At 46.0% G+C, this 16,831-nt stretch overlaps 1 protein-coding gene across 2 annotated transcripts in view; it reads left to right on the top strand.

The window, feature by feature from the left end:
* The window catches only part of TICAM2 (TIR domain containing adaptor molecule 2), a 45,253-nt gene that overhangs the window by 15,485 nt on the left and 12,937 nt on the right, over positions 1-16,831 (top strand). Inside the window, exon 1 of one of the 2 annotated variants that reach the window (XM_073553011.1) lies at positions 1,319-1,453. The exons of the other annotated variant lie outside the window; for it this stretch is intronic. The gene's annotated coding sequence lies outside the window, so the exon portion shown is untranslated. Of the gene's footprint in view, positions 1-1,318; positions 1,454-16,831 lie in introns of those variants that run through there. 2 annotated transcript variants of the gene reach the window in all.

Below are 16,831 nucleotides of genomic sequence, written 5' to 3'. Positions count from 1 at the left end.
CCTCTGCTGAACGTCACTGCAGAGACCCGGGAGACAGAGCGGCGCCCGGCGATGGAGTGGGGACAGGTGAATATTGCCAGTAACGGGGCCCTGAGCCAGCGGCGACACTGGCACCTGGCCCACATAGCGCGCTGGTGTCCCCGCCTGCTCAGGATACCAGCACCTGGCCCCCAGTGACGAGAGGTGAGTATGTAATTGTTTTATTTTTTTAATTGCAGCAGCATCAATATATGGGCCGTATTTATCTGTACAGCATCTTCTTGGGCCACCATTAACCCTAGTGCAGCATTTTATGGGGGTATTTATTTATGGAGCATTTTCTTGGGCCACCATTAACCCTTGTGCAGCATTTTATGGGAGGTATTAATCTATGGAGCATCTTCTTGGCCCACCATTTACCCTTGTGCAGCATTTTATGGGGGTATTTATCTATGGAGCATCTTCTTGGGCCACCATTAACCCTTGTGCAGCATTTTATGGGAGGTATTAATCTATGGAGCATCTTCTTGGGCCACCATTAACCCTTGTGCAGCATTTTATGGGGGGGCATTTATCTATGGAGCATCTTCTTGAGCCACCATTAACCCTTGTGTAGCACTTTATGGGGGGTATTTTATCTATGGAGCATCTTCTTGGGCCACCATTAACCCTTGCGCAGCATTTTTATGGGGGTATTTATCTATGGAGCATCTTTTTGGACCACCATTAACCCTTGTGCAGCACCACCCTCGGCTTATACTCGAGTCATCAGTAAGTTTTCCCAGTTTTTTTTTTTTTTTTTGTGTCAAAATTAGGGGGTCTCGGCTTATACTCGAGTATATACGGTATTTTGTCCTGCCCATTTTTGGGATTTTATATGAAATTATGTCCAATTTGCCTTTTTTTCCTGTGTTTTTTTTGTGTTATTCCAATACACACAAAGGAAATAAACGTAAATAACAAAATGTGTCATTGCAATTATTATGTTTTTGGGAGAAATACTGCATTTTCTGGAACAATTTCAAGGGTGCCAACACTTTCAGCCATGACTGTATTTTAATTGTCTATTTTTCACCTTTATTTTTCCTCTATATTGAATTGAGAAGTCTTAAACTATTTATTAGTTTCCAACAGAGTTATTGTCAAGTCACAGATCTGGGAATAATAGTTATTGTATATCGATAACGGCAGTGAGACAATAATCTGTGGCAAAGCAGAGTCAAACAGATGCTGGAATCAGAAAAGTAGCTACAATGGAAAGTATTTAGAACTTCTGATAACTTTGCTAACTTTACATTGTAACAATGGGATTTCCTCTTTGTGGTCACATGACGTCTCTCTACATCTACTTCCTTACATGTGTGCAGTCTATTCTTCCTGCTCCTTATGAGTGTGTGATGTGTAGGAGGAAAACAGGCCACTCTGTCTAACAGCAAGCTAAATTACTTTTTGTCAGACCGCTGCATAAGTATAGGTGAGTGAAGAATGACAGAGGTATAATTATATGCAGTTTTCATGGCAGGATTACATAACAGATGACACAGAAAGGACTCGCAGAATTAGTTTTGTCCTGATATATATATATATTGCATTATTTCACTATTTGTTTCTAGTCGTTGTATCACCAGGGACGCTGTGTATAGTATAGGACCGTGACATTCGAAATCTACAAAGGTTTATGTATTTTTTGATTGTTTTATTTTAGCATAAAGTACAAACTTCTACTGTACAGCGCTGCTTAATATAAATAAGTATGTCACCTGTGATCCACCATTTGCATTGACAATTATATAGGACTTTGTGCACAATGTAGAATATTATAATTGCGATTATTGTATAACAGATAAGTAGATACTGTGGGAATGTACTCTATAATTGCCAAAAACATCAACTCTGTTTTCCTAGCACATTATGCAATCTTAAAATTACATAAAGGTAAGGTTTACAAGAGGGTGCAGCTGATCATGCAGCGTGAGTCAAGGGAACATACTAATTAGAATATAAAGTACAGATTATGCATGAGGATTGGAAATATTCTTTACATTTATAGGCCGTTACGTAACCAGTGTATTCACTATCAGGAAAACAGTTGGCATGAAGGTCAGAGGACGTCTTCATATTTGACATGTATTAGAAAGAAATATTACAATTCATTTGTTTACAAAAAAAAACAATTAGAAAGTGATTAATCTTTGGGATAATGTAAGGCTAGTTTCACACTTGCTTTTTTTTGCAGCGCGTTTTTCCCGCAAAAAAACGCATTGAAAAAACGCATACAAACGCATACAGATGCTGCGTTTTTTTCAAGCATTTTTATGAGCATGCATGAAAAAAACGCAGCGTTTTTATGCGTTTGTATGCGTTTTTAGTGCGTTTTTACCGCGTTTGCGGGTTTTTCCAACATTAGGTGGCCCCTCACACTAACCCAAACCATGACTTTACTAACCCTAACCCTAACCCTTAACCAAACCATACCCTGACCCTAACCCTAACCCTGACCCTAACCCTGACCCTAACCCTGACCCTAACCCTGACCCTAACCCTAACCCTTAACCAAACCATACCCTGATCCTAACCCTAACCCTGACCCTAACCCTGACCCTGACCCTAACCCTTAACCAAACCATACCCTGATCCTAACCCTAACCCTGACCCTGACCCTAACCCTGACCCTGACCCTAACCCTAACCCTGACCCTGACCCTAACCCTTAACCAAACCATACCCTGATCCTAACCCTGACCCTAACTCTAACCCTAAACCCCCTTAACTAACCCTAACTCTAACCCAAACCCCTAAATTCCATTGTCTAAACTAATGGTAAAAAAAAAACGCATGTGCAAAAAAACGCATACATAAGCATGCCAATGCGCACATATGCTCACCATAGACTTATAATGGGTGTCTTGCTGTAAAAAAACGCATTGCGCGCGCATGCGTTTTTTTGAGGCAAGTCGGACGCCCAAAAAATGCAACAGGTTGCATTTTGTGCGCCCGAGCGCATACCGCAAAAAAACGCATGCGCGGAAAAACGTGTACAAACGCATGTGTATGCGCACATAAGCGCATCCCATGCAAAGTATAGGAAAAAAACCCGCATGCGCTATTTAGCGCTAAAATACCGCGAAAAAAAACGCAAGTGTGAAACCAGCCTTAGAAAATAAGATGTAGAAAGTACGTTCTACTAAAGAGAACCTGACACGTCAGACAATTCTTTTTACCGGCAGATATAGGGTTAATAGCGTTAAGCAAGTGGTTGGCCACAGTGCTCAGAGCGCGTCTCATGGGAGAAAATGAACTTTATTCTTCCCGATTTTCCGTCATAAAGGTGTGCCGGCGGAGATACAGTCACCAAGCAGCGACTGTAAGCAGCGGTTCATCAGTGCAGAGCCGACTACAGTGAAAACACCGGGGAGTGCCTCCAGCCACCGCTCACAGCACTCCTCAGAGCGGTGACTGTAGCCACGTCGGTGGCTCAATGGAGGAATAAAGTTCATCTTCTCCCTGCAGCAGCACTTGTGTGTACGGTGGCCGGGAACCTTCCTAACGCCATCATCCTGCAGATTAACCCTACGTGTCAGGTTTCCATTAACATGCCAGGTTTTTGACACAGTGTGGCCTTTGGTAAAACCATCACAGATAAACATTTCGGGTGCATTTACACTGCTGATTTCAGACAGTTAAACGTTCTCTAATTGGTAATATACAAGTCGCTCATTGCTCATTTACTCGACTGTGTACACAGGCGGACGAACAATGACGTGGACAGAGTGACGGCTAACACGCTCACTCTGTTCCCATGTACAGTATCATATTTTCAGCTACATATCACCTGTTTAACAGGGTAATACCCTGCAGACATCAGTAATATTTCTGCAAGCATAAACAATTCAATCACCCAACAAACAAACGTTTTGCTACTATAGATTATATATAGGATACCATTATGTGCTGCATAAACAAAACCTATGCTATATACCAGGGGTCTTAAACACACGGGCAGCATGCGGCCCCCAGGCTGTTTTAATGCGGCCCGCAGGCACTTGAACTCCCGTAATTATGTGTTTCGGCCCAGGGGGCCACAGACACCAGCACTTCTCTTCATCTGAATGTGCGTGCTCAGGTGCACATTCATTTGAAATGTATCGTGGCAATACCAATAGCAGCCACCGGCCAATAAGAGGCCAACAGCTAATGTCGGTGCAGGGCCGGCCCGAGAGATTACGGCGCCCTAGGCAAAACTATTTTGTTGCGCCCCTACTATTCTTGGCAGTAGATGAAAACTTGGGATATAAATATAGGAGCAAAATAAACCACAACAGCAATGATTAATTAACTCTCTCCTAACTCTTTAATCTTCTGAGAAGTTGTATAGGACAAATATATACAAAGTAATCAATAACACAAAACAAAAACGACCATAAGTAATTAAAATTTTTGTTTCCTTGCCTTTTTTTTTTAAAAGGATGACACTAAGTCACCGAGATTACTTTGTTTAGCAACTTCAGATTCTATCGAAATTGTTGCCAACCCAACCAACCTCTCTTGCGTCATATTTGCCCTTAAATATGTACACTTTTCTTTCCATCCCTAAAACTTTTTGCCTTTTGAAAAGATTTTTTATAATTTTTTCTATTTTTTCTCTGGCGCCCCCTTTGGGTCGGCGCCCCCTTTGGGTCGGCGCCCTAGGCGGCCGCCTAGTTCGCCTATACGTTCGGGCCGGCCCTGTGTCGGTGTGCCGGCAATGTATGACATCGCTGTCGCCACGGCACTGTCCCGGCTGTGGAAGAAGAGGACGTTGTTCACTGAGGGAGAAATGTCCAGGTGAGAAGGATTTTCTTTTTTATTTGTAATGTGAAGAGTGGCACAAAGGAGATCATGGCTGTTACATGGGGACCAGGATGGAGGACATTACTGCAATACTGGGACCAGGATGGGGGACATTACTGCAATATGGGGACATTAATACAGTATTGGTACCAGTATGGGGGACATTACTGCAATACTGGGACCAGGATGGGGGACATTACTGCAATACTGGGACCAGGATGGGGGACATTACTGCAATATTGGGGACATTAATACAGTATTGGTACCAGTATGGGGGACATTACAGCAATATCAGGACCAGCATGGGGGAAATTACTGCAATATGGGGACATTAATACAGTATTGGTACCAGTATGGGGGACATTACTGCAATATCGGGACCAGGATGAGGGACATTACTACAGGATAGGGATCAGGATGGGGGACATTACTGCAATATCAGGACCAGCATGGGGGACATTACTGCAATATAGGGACCAGGATGGGGGACATTACTGCAATATAGGTACCAGGATGGGGGACATTACTGCAATATAGGGACCATGGGGGGGGAATAACTAAGGATAGGGATCAGGATGAGGGACATTATTTCAATATATGGACCAAGATGGAGGACATAACTATAGGATAGGGACATAACTACAATATGGGGACCAGTATGGGGGATATTACTGCAATATCGGGACTAGCATGGGGGACATTACTGTAATATCGGCACCAGGATGAGGGACATTGCTACAGGATAGGGACCAGCATGGGGGACATTACTGCAATATCGGGACTAGGATGGGGGACATTACTGCAATATAGGGACCAGGATGGGGGACATTACTGCAATATAGGGACCATGGGGGGGAATTTTTAAGGATAAGGATCAGGATGAGGGATATTATTTCAATATATGGACCAAGATGGAGGACATAACTATAGGATAGGGACATAACTACAATATGGGGACCAGTATGGGGGACATTACTGCAATATCGGGACTAGGATGGGGGACATTACTATAATATCGGGACCAGGATGAGGGACATTACTACAGTACAGGATAGGGACCAGGAAGGGGGACATTACTGCAATATCAGGACCAGCATGGGGGACATTACTGCAATATCGGGACTAGGATGGGGGACATTACTGTAATATCAGGACCAGGATAAGGGACATTGCTACAGGATGGGGGACATTACTGCAATATACTGTAGGGAATTAAATAAAAACTCAAGGAAAAGTGCAGTATAAAATCACCTCATAACAGTAAAATTATTGCACACATGGAAGAATTAGAGGACAAATCGGACAATTAAGATTGCACTGCACTTTATTGATCAGAATTTTTCTATTTTTTAAGTGTGTTAACTGTTTGCTGCACTGACCTATATGCATCTGCACTTTATATCTTATTATGAATAAGTTCTATATGGTTGTTTGCACATTAATGTTATATTAGCATCAGCACTTTATTTACTGTGTCTACCTCTTGCATTGAATTGTATAAATTCATATCAATAATACAGCATAGGACTTATTATTGTCCCCGGTTGTGCCTTATCCATGGCATTGGCCTTTCCCCCCTTTTTTATCTTATATTATTTTATATTAATTCAATAAACTTAATATCATTGGACATTCCTTCGGTTTCCTTCATTGTTTAATATACTGTAGGGACCAGGATGGGGGACATTACTGCAATATAGGGACCATGGGGGGGGAATTACTACAGGATAGGGATCAGGATGAGGGACATTATTTCAATGTATGGACCAAGATGGAGGACATAACTATAGGACTGGGACATAACTACAATATGGGGACCAGGATGGGGACATTACTGCAATATGGGGACCAGGATAGAGAACATTACTACAGGATAGGGACCAGGATGAGGGCTATTACTGAAATATATGGACCAGGATGGAGGACATTACTATAAGATAGGAACATAACTACAATGTGGGAACCAGGATGGAGACATTACTACAGGATAGGGACCAGGATGATGGACATTACTGCAATATGGGGTCCAGGATGGAGAACATTACTACAGGATAGGGACATTACTGCAATATATGGGCCAGGATGGAGGACATTACTATAGGATAGGGACATAACTGCAATATGGGGACCAGGATGTGATACATTATTACAAGATGATGGCTAGTATTACTATATGGTACTAACTGTAAGACAATATTATTATACTAGAAATAGGCCCGATGCTATTGCATCGGGAGGGTGGTGAAATGAATATCTGTATATCCTTAGTGGCTGGGGATTCAAATCCCGCGCGGCACTGCTCTGGTATGCATGGTCCTCTTACCCCCAAGCCTGGTACACATGGTCCCCCTCACCCCCCTTTCCTGGTTTGCATGGTCCCCTCACCCCCCTATCCTGGTATGCATGGTCCCCTCACCCCCCTATCCTGGTATGCATGGTACCCCTCAACCCCCAATCCTGGTATGCATGGTCCTCTCACCCCCCTTTCCTGGTATGCATGGTCCCCTCACCCCCCTTTCCTGGTATGCATGCTACCTCTCACTCCCCTATCCTGGTATGTATGGTCCCCCTCATCCCCCAATCCTGGTATACATGGTCCCCTCACCCCCCAATTCTGGTATGTATACTACCCCTCACCCCCTATCCTGATATGTATGGTCCTCTCACCCCCCAATCCTGGTATACATGGTCCCCTCACCCCCTAATCCAGGTATGCATGGTCCTCTCACCCCTCAATCCTGGTATGTATACTACCCCTCAAGCCCTATCCTGATATGTATGGTCCTCTCACCCCCCAATCCGGGTATACATGGTCCCCCTCACCCCCCTTTCCTAGTATGCATGGTCCCCCTCACCTCCCTTTCCTGGTATGCATGGTCCCCTCACCCCCCTTTCCTGGAATGCATGGTCCCCTCAACCCCCTTTCCTGGTATGCATGGTCCCCTCACCCCCCTTTCCTGGTATGCATGCTACCTCTCACTCCCCTATCCTGGAATGCATGGTCCCCCTTACCCCTATTAAACTGCACACATACAAAAAAAACATTTATACTCACCCTTCTTTCCTGGGTTCCAGCGCTGTCCCGTTGTGTCGGAGGCTGGGGGAGGAGTGTGGCGCCAGAGTACACGCATGCCCACTGCAAATGTGTCTTCAGCAAAATGGCCCCGGATGGCGTTATGCACATGCACGATTCTCACGCGCACTCCTGCCCCAGTCTCTGGAAGAAGAGAAGTTCCGTGGCAACGCTCATCCCGGTGAGGTAAGTATGTAAGGGGCGTTCAGCCAATGAGCGGTGCCGCGCGGCTTGGCGGGGGATTCAAATCCCACGCGGCAACGCTCATTGGCTCAGCCGGCGGGGGATTTGAATCCCGCGCCACTCATTGGCTGAGCGCCCCTGGTGCTGCACGGCTTGGCGGGGGGATATGAATCCCGACCGCCATATCGGAATAACCATAACTTGGGTGTTCCAATATGGCAGTCGGCATAGTTCCGATCGGCTGGCGCCGCTCATCTCCCAGCTGTGTCGCCGCTGACCACTGATCTCCTGACGGAATAGCGGTACCGTTTTTGTCACAGCTTTCGGCCACGGTGGATTGTGGGATAGCGACACAATCGGCGGAAGATTTAGTTTTCATCGTCTAATCTGCGTGATTTGTGACTTGTAGACAGGCTGAATACATGTGGGAATTCCCTAACAAACAGGCATTCCACACATGTATTCAAGCTGTCTAGCAGTCGCATATCATGCAGATGAGATGATGAAATCTAAATCTCCGAGCACGCCAAAATACTCGGTGGACACCCGAGCATGCTCAGGAAAACCCGAGCAATGAGTATACTCGCTCATCACTAATCTTTACCTTTTTGCACATTTGTTATTGCCACATCCACATTTACCCAAGCTATAAAACTGTATTATAACCCATACAGTTAATGCCATTTAAAACAATTAAAAACCATGCCAAAAATGTTTTTTTTAAAAAATGCTGAAATGGGTGTATAGAAAAAAAAATGCCATTACTAAAAATGTGATCTCATCCTGCAATGAATGTGTCCCTTCAAATTAAAAAAGTTTTTCTATGTGTGGCCCGTATACCTAGATGAGTTTGACACCCCTGCTATATACAATCTGTTATTTACAGTCTATCATATAAACACACATAATCTGTACTATATAAAGGAAATCCATACAATATACACAAAATCCATGCTATACCGCAAGGAGAATGGCAGCACAGCTTATACTATACATACAGTCTACAATATATACATATACGGTATACACACACAGTCTATTCTGTATTATACACATGATATATGCTATATATACTTAGTCTGTGCTATATACACAAAATATTTTATACACACAGTTCATAGTATATACACAGAGTCTACTACAGTCACAGGGACAGAATAGCTTAGCAGTCTGTCTTTTCATTTTCAGTTCCTACAGGCTTCCATAGGGAGGAGGTCCTGTCATGTTATCATGATATCCTCTTGTACCCTTTTCTAAGCACAGAAACGTTTCTAATAATGCAGAACTGGCATTATCACTGCAGTTTCTGATTTTTTAAGGCAGGCTGCCCATGGACTAACCAGCCCACTGAACCTGCAGTAGGATAAAATTTTACAGAGGGCCCCTTTATAGGTAGGGTCCCTGGTAGTGATGAGAAAACGTGCTCAGATAAGGTGTTATTCAAGCATGCAAGGGTGCTAACTGTCTTTGGCGTGCTGGAAAAATACGTTTGAGTCCCTCCGGCTGCATGTCTCACGGATGTTAGGCAATCCTTGCATGTGTTGCGGCTGTCGAACAGCCGCGAGACATGCACGCGCGGGGACTCAAACATATTATTCGAGTGTGCTCGATAACACCTTATCCAAGCATGGTTTGCTCATCACTTGTCTCTGGCAATTGACAAATTTGACCCCTCGCCTAACACCAACCCCGCTGTCCCAAAACACCATGAGTCAGATTCTCCCTAAAAAATACCATACCGCTTGCCTGTTTTTCATCAGGTCACTGCTATTCTGCTACTCTGCAGGTCAAATGCCTGCACAAATTTCTTCTTCTTAAAGGGCCAGTGGACACCCCAAGCGCATCACTGTCAAGCAACAAAATGTATTTGTTCTTGTCAAACCCTTGCCCTGCTAAACAAATTCAGCTTGCCATAGTCGCAGCACAATTTTAAGTCTTAAGTTCAGCTGCATGCTAGCTGTTGGTAACAGATACTACTCTGCAAGTAGCAACGTGAGCATTCCCTGTGGGAAAGTTTAGATCTCGCTACTGAAGTCAAGAGTGACCTCTTAGCCTGAGGTCACTGGTTCAGCCCTAAACACATATGTTAGCGACGCCTGTTCACATCTGCAGCATGCCTCATCACAACCATACATTTACAATGAAATCAAATCACTAGCTAACTGCATCTATGGCTTGAATGTATTTTTTTACCCCGTAAGCAAAAGTATATGAAAAATGATATAGCCAAACACATCAATGCTTTGCTAAGAACATAGGCTCCGATTTATCAGGGCAATAAATGGCGTAAAAAAGTGTTTTCACCGCAATGGGCGGACCTTGAGCTGGACAGGGCCTCCATCACCCTCCCTCACCAAGACTGGTGTAACAACTTTACGGGTACTACGGAATCTAATTGCGTGGGATAATACGAGACTGAGACCAAAGTTGATGCAAATAAGTATATTTAACAAGGGTAAAGGTACTGTCACACTTAGCGATGTACCAGCGATCCCGACCAGCGATATGACGCGGTCAGGATCGCTGGTACATCGCTAAGTGGTTGCTAGTGAGCTGCCACACAGGCAGATCTCACTAGCGACATCGCTGGGGATGGGGGTCGCTACTTACCTGTCACACCAGGCGATCCTGTGTCGTCCCGCCCAGCTTCACGCGTCGCTCATCGTCACAGCAGGAAGCGCCGCAGGAAGCTGACGACGAGAAACAGTCCTGGACGTTCTCGCGCGATCAGCGATAACCAGCGGGGGAGCCGGTCGTAGGTAAGTATCAGACACAGCGATATCGCTAGCAATATCGCTATAACGTCACAAGTTATAACGATATTGCTAGCGATATCGCTTAGTGTGACATGCCCTTAACTAACAGTTCTTCCTGCAATGGTAACAAAAACACAGCACAACATAGAATGATGCGAGTAAAGTAAAACTAGCATAGCACTTCTTGCATTAGTAACAAAAACACAGCACTATATAAAATGATGCAGAAAAACTGAATAGCTGGGCACGACTGCAAATACAGGGGCGGACCTACCGCCTGTGCAGCCGGTTCATTGCATGGGGCCCCAGGGGAGAGGGGGCCCCTCCAGCACCGCATGGCTAATTATGCATGCAAATTAGCCATGTGGACTTGTGGATCAAGCACTGCAGAACCAGCAAGGAGGAGAGGAGAGCAGCCCCCCTGCAGGAGGCAACGGGAGGGGTCTGACTCCTCCTGAGGCTGCGTGCTAGCGTGGCCCAGTGCAGAGGAGCCAGCCCTGAGGGCTGAGCCGGGCTGAGGTGAGAGATCATCAGCAATCAGCCAGCAGCCCAGCGTCAGTGCCTTGGGGGAGGAGAGGACGGAAGACTGTCAGACTGTCACACTGCCGGCCCTGACTGTGGCGCCGACCAGACGGTGGCTGCAGTTCAGCCGCAGGTCAATGTGACTGTGGGGGGGCTATATACCATGTTGGGCTGTATTATACCATGCTGGGGGGGCTATATACCATGCTGGGCTGTATCTGTTAGGGCTGGCGGAACGCACCAAATTATAAAATAATAGTAGATGCGTTCGCAGCCCGGGGTCCACCGTGCAGAGGTGGTACACTGCTGCTAAGTAATGGCGGAAGAATTAAGCGGTGTGAACCAGTCACACGTGGGTTACGTCACCCAATGTGAACAGGGGCGAACTCTGTTAATGCAAAGAGCCGCACAACCGCTGAACGTAGATGCTGGAGCCTGTTAAGCTCACAGAGCCCGGCCAAAAGAGCGCACAGTGTACGGCCACAGAACTCTACCCCAAGGACACGGGGCTAGAGTCCTTCTAGGCCCACTGAATGCGCGGCGTCATTGCCGCGAACGCCGCTATAGATGCTGGCTATGGAGCACGTGCACTGAGGCGTGCCGAGTCCCTGGTCAGGACTGATGCCTGACTCAACCTCTGTCCTACCTACATCTAAGCCTGGGCGCTAGCAGGCTAGGCTGCACAACACATGCGTACCAAGGGTTGGGGTTTCTTAATGAGCCATTCACCAGAGACATTCATGCGTGCAAACATCACTCACTCCACATAGTCTGTAAATACAGTCTTATCCTAGCGCATGGCCGAGCAGCCATGCGAACCTTTTATAGCCGGGAGCGTCTGGGACCTTCCTGGCTTCTCGGATGGGCCAATCCGAACAGGAGCAGGACCTGAGCACGTGACCTACGATCTCCAATGGGAGATCACTCCACGGCATGCTCAGTGGCCCAACATGAGGACTTAGTCCCTGGAGAATCTTGCTGCAGAGCAGCATGCATAGTCATAGCTGTATCAGAGGTGGCAGCAGCTAGCAAACCCACGGAGTTGGCCTGGGCAGAGCGCCAGGACCGACGAATCTGCTGAGCAGGCTCCACTGCGGCCGAAGAAGAATGGGAGACTGCTGGATGCAAGGCTCTGGAAGGCGCAGGAACCCGACACCTAACAGTATCATACCATGCTGGGGGGGCTATATACCATGCTGGACTGTATCATACCATGCTGGGAGGGGCTATATACCATGCTGGGCTGTATCATACCATGCTGGGCTTTATCATACCATGCTGGGGGGGCTATATATCATGCTGGGCTGTATCATACCATGCTGGGGGGGCTATATACCATGCTGGGCTGTATTATACCATGCTGGGGGGGCTATATACCATGCTGGGCTGTATTATACCATGCTGGGGGGGCTATATACCATGCTGGGGGGCTACATACCATGCTGGGCTGTATTATATCATGCTGGGGGGGCTATATACCATGCTAGGCTGTATTATACCATGCTGGGCTGTATTATACCATGCTGGGGGGCTATATACCATCCTGGGCTGTATTATACCATGCTGGGGGGGCTATATACCATGCTGGCCTGTATTATACCATTCTGGGGGGCTATATACCATGCTGGGCTGTATTATACCATGGTGGGCTGTATACCATGGTGGGCTGGGCTGTATACCATGTGGTGCTGGGCTATATACTATGCAGTTGTTATATACCATGGGGGTACATTTTAGATTATATTCTATAAGGGGAGGCTGTGTTATATAATAAGGGGGGCTACATTATATTCTATGGGGAGGTGGGCCGTATTATATTCTATTTGGGGCTACATTATATTCTATAGGGGGGCTGTATTATATTTATTATATTCTATGGGGGCTGCATTATACTATATGAGGAGGGCTACATTGTATTCTATGGAGGGGCTACTTTATACTATTTAAGAGGCTGCATTATATCCTATGAGGGGGTTGCCATATATTCTATGGAGGGGCTGCATTATACTATATGGGGGGACTGCATTATATTCTATGGGGAGGGTTACATTATGTTCTATACAGATATTATATCCAGCCCTGCATAGCCTCAATATTAGATAACAATAAATAACAAATAACTTTGTTGCCTTATGAAGGGTTGGGGGGGCCCGAAAAATTTCTTGCACAGGGGCCCACTGCAGTCTGTGTCCGCCCCTGTGCAAATATGAACCAGTCCAGCAGTAATATGACGCAGGTGTGCACAGGGCACTAAACGTGGGAGTCCAGCAGTAAGTATGAAAGTCAGCACACCGCATTTAATGAGGCAGTCCTGCGATGTAATGAATGAGGACGCACACAAAACTAAAGTGTAGAAGTCCAGAAATCATAAGGGTGGAAATGCACACGGTACTTAAACGTAGATGTCCAGTGTGATACAGGAGCGGCATAAACAGGAGAAGGTCACTATATGTACCTTTAGGGCTGAAATTCCCACACAAATCCAGCAACACAGCCCAAACAAACACAGGCCTAGAGGAGATGGAGATGTCAGGACTGCTTACTAGCCACATCAGTTCCAGGGGCACAGACAGCATCAGGGAGATGCACAGAGGACTGTAGGCAGCATAATGTGGAAAGGCAGACCACCGAGCCGCAGGGAGACCACCAGCAGACAGGCAGGAGCTCTGGAGCCAACAGCAACGAAATACTCAGGCACGGAGGAGCACATGACCTGGACTTAAATTATCAGGACAGACAGGAAGTTCCATGACAGGGCGAGATACGAGACTCCATCTTGGATCAGGGCAAATAGGCACAAATGAAAGTCCGGGATCCTTACAACTGTGTTGTGAGTTCATTTTCCCCTCCGTCACTGAGGCCTGGTGAACTCCCTATTCTAGTGAAGGAAGGTAGTGAGCCTGATTATCAGACACCTGGGACTAATGACGATTGGCTGAGTGGAGTCACTGACTGGATTTAAGGCAGCCCACGCCCTTTCTGCCCTGCGGGTGATTTCTCTGTGGACTCTTGGACACAAGTCTGATTCCTGCTCTCCTAAAGCTAAGTTTTCTGTTTTCCCTTTTTGCATCTAAGATTTGTTTTTGTTTTTCTTGCTTTTTGGATTCTGCCACTCCCTGCTGGAGTGTGCAGTGTTCCGTGAGCTCTGTCTTCTGAAGGTACCTGAGTGCTGATTTAGTTTTTGAAGCTTAGTTGCTTCAGGGCCATTTTTTATATCAGCTTGTTGGCTTTTGTCTCTGATAGGGTTTTGGCAGATTGCAGACAGCAGCCTTCCTATCCGTTCCTATCTAGGTAGTTTTTGGGCCCCGTCTTTGCTCAGCCTGTCTTTCTGTCTGTGTAAGTGTTTTCATCTTGCATCACCGTCATTATATGTGGGGGGCTGCCTATTGCTTTGGGGTCTGCTCTGGGGCAGTTAGATTTCCCCTTTCCTTCTTTAGGCCTATGTATCTCTCCGGCTGTGATCGAGGGGTCTAGGTCATCGTAGGAACCCCCCACGGCTACTGCTAGTTGTGTTGATAGGTTCAGGGGTCTGCAATCTGATAGTTGCCAACTTCTCTGGTTTTCAGGACTTAGCTAGCATTTCTGTTTTTGCCTCCTACGGTGACTCAATCATAACAGAATCACCCGCCAAACCGCAGATCCTGGGGTACTCAATAGCAGGAAAGAATTGTGTTTAAAAAAAAAAAAAAAAAAAGGTGTGTGTATATTCTTTCCTCTATATCTCTGAGGCCGTAGGGGGATATTTTTTTCTCTCAATGGAGATAAAGCAAGTGTCTGATCGTGTGGAGCAGCTCGCTGCTGAAGTGCGAGGAATTTCCGCCTATCTTGCTCATTCACATGCTGTTGAACCAAAGATCCCCACACCTGATGTATTTTTTGGGGATCGATCTAAATTTTTGAGTTTCAAAAATAATTGTAAATTATTTTTTGCTTTGAAGCCTAACTCGTCAGGGAGCCCCGCGCAGCAGGTTAAAATTGTCATCTCTTTGCTGCGCGGCGATCCTCAGGATTGGGCGTTTTCTTTGAAACCAGATGACCCTATTCTGACTAATGTGAACGCATTTTTTCAAGCCTTGGGGTTGCTGTACGATGAACCTAATGCTATTGATCAGGCTGAAAAGACCCTGTTAGCATTGAACCAGGGTCGAGAATCTGCAGAGTTGTACTGTCAAAAGTTCCGAAAGTGGGCGGTCCTTACTACCTGGAATGATAGTTCCTTGGCTGCTCTCTTTCGGAAGGGTTTGTCAGAAGCCGTTAAAGATACTATGGTGGGATTTCCTGTTCCCTCTGGTCTGGACGATTCTATGTCTTTAGCCATTCAGGTTGATCGGTGTTTATGTGAACGCAGGATTACACGAGAGGTGTTGCCACCGGTTGAACAGACGTCTGAACCTACGCAATGTGATAGAGTTTTGTCTAAGGCGCAACGTCAGGAATTCAGAAGGCGTAATAAGCTGTGTTTTTTCTGTGGAGATGCCTCACATGTTATTTCTGTTTGTCCTAAACGTGAGAAACGCTTTGCACACACGTTTTCTGTTGGTGGGGTTCAGCCTAAGTTTCTTTTGGCGATTACTCTGATCTGTTCCCTGTCCACATTTTCCGCCAAGGCTTTTGTGGATTCGGGAGCAGCGCTAAACCTAATGGACTTGGATTTTGCTAAACGTTGTGGATTTCCGTTGACACCTCTGCAGACGCCTATCCCTTTGAGGGGGATTGATGCTACCCCTCTGGCTAAAAATAAACCTCAGTTTTGGACCCAGTTGGTCATGCGGGTCGCCCCAGACCACCAAGAAAATTGCAGATTTTTGGTGTTGCATGGTCTGCATGATGCCGTTGTTCTGGGGTTTCCCTGGTTGCAGATTCATAATCCAGTTTTGGATTGGAAGTCTGTGTCTGTGGTGAGTTGGGGTTGCCGGTGTACCTTTAGTGAGACTCCGGTTTTTTCCACCTCTCCTCAGTCGCATGAGGTTCCTGACTATTTGGCGGACTACTATGATGTATTTAGTGAGAATGAGTCTGCGTCCTTGCCTCCTCATAGGAGTTATGACTGTGCAATTGAACTAAACCCGGGGTGTAAATTTCCTAAGGGTCGGCTCTTCAATTTATCTGTACCCGAGCACGAGGCTATGCGGTCCTATATTAAGGAGGCGTTGGAGAAGGGTCATATTAGACCATCCTCTTCACCCTTAGGTGCCGGTTTTTTTTTTGTGGCCAAGAAGGATGGTTCTTTAAGGCCTTGTATTGATTATCGTGCCCTCAATAAAATTACTATTAAATATCAGTATCCGTTACCCCTGATTTCGGATCTATTCTCTAGAGTCAGAGGTGCTTGCTGGTTTACCAAGCTTGACCTCAGGGGGGCGTATAATCTTATACGCATTAAGCAGGGGGATGAATGGAAGACGGCGTTTAATACTCCGGAGGGACATTTTGAGTACCTGGTGATGCCTTTTGGGCTCACTAATGCCCCTTCTGTCTTCCAGTGCTTC

This window comes from Dendrobates tinctorius, unplaced genomic scaffold (genome assembly GCF_039654945.1).
Source record: "Dendrobates tinctorius isolate UK_male_01 unplaced genomic scaffold, ASM3965494v1 ptg000003l, whole genome shotgun sequence".
Taxonomy (NCBI): Eukaryota; Metazoa; Chordata; class Amphibia; order Anura; family Dendrobatidae; genus Dendrobates; species Dendrobates tinctorius.
This window is presented reverse-complemented; position numbering and strand designations above follow the sequence as displayed.